This window comes from Dromiciops gliroides, chromosome 1, assembly GCF_019393635.1.
Source record: "Dromiciops gliroides isolate mDroGli1 chromosome 1, mDroGli1.pri, whole genome shotgun sequence".
Taxonomy (NCBI): domain Eukaryota; kingdom Metazoa; phylum Chordata; class Mammalia; order Microbiotheria; family Microbiotheriidae; genus Dromiciops; species Dromiciops gliroides.
In genome coordinates, this window is record NC_057861.1 from 271,959,901 (window position 1) to 271,961,049 (window position 1,149).

Here is a 1,149-nt window from a genome sequence, read left to right on the forward strand (position 1 = left end):
TAGTTGAACTTTTTATTCAAAAAAGTCTTTCTCAATATGAGAATTGGAATGACACCCTGCTGGGAAAGATATTGCAGGAAGCTCTGCCATGAGGAGAAAGCATGTAATTTATAAACCATGTGACTTTAGCGTCCAGAAGTTACCCAGCATCCAGAAGTTGCCTGGCATCTGGAAGTTACATCTATACACCCGTGGGACCTGTCAATCAGGAGCTACCAGCCAATTAGCTTGGAGCTGTATGTGTGGATGGCCTTGTTTCCGGTTTCTCAGGAGGCTTCTGGGAGAAGTAGAGGAGCAAGGTGGGGCCTTTTGGGTGGGAGACTTCAGCTTGGAGAGAGAGAGAGAAAGACAGGCAGGAGAGAGAGAGAGCAGGCAGTTCTAATTCTTTACTAACCCCTAATATACTTTAATAATACTTAATGCCCAAAGATTGTGCTATATGTTTTTCTAATTTAAGGTGACCACTAATTAGATTTTAGGACATCATAGCTAAATTTTAGGCCCCCTTACACAAACCAGTGCATACCAGCCCACTGTGATCTTTTCCTTCTATTCATTAGAACCATGGGGCATATGGGATATTGCAGGAGTACTAGCACCTGACCAAAGCGTTTGATATGGTGAACAGAGAAGGTCTTTTCGAAATTCTCTCAAGAATTGGTTGCCATCCTAAACTCCATAGCCTGATTCATTACTTTCCATTGCAACATTCAGGGTGTCATACAGTTCAAAGGAAACACCTCTGAAGCATTCAGTATAAACAGCGGAGTCAAGCAAGAATGCATGCTTGCTCCCACACTGTTTGAATTTTCTTCTCCATGCTGTTGCGTCATGCTTTTGGTTCCTCAACTGATGGCATCTATCTGCATTCCTGGTCGGACGGAGGCCTTTTCAATGTTTCACATCTGAGATCCAAAACCAGAGTGAGAGGTACCACCCTTAGAGACCTGCCTTTTTTGCTGATGATGCCGCACTTTCCTGTCACTCAGAGCATGAATTGCAGACCTCGATGGATCGCTTCTCCCAAGCTTGCACGGACTTTGGCCTAACCATAAATCTTAAAAAGACGAAAGTCATGTGTCAGAGTGTTATGTCGCCTCCATTGATACACATCGATAGCTACCAGTTGGATGTTGTAAGACAATTCTC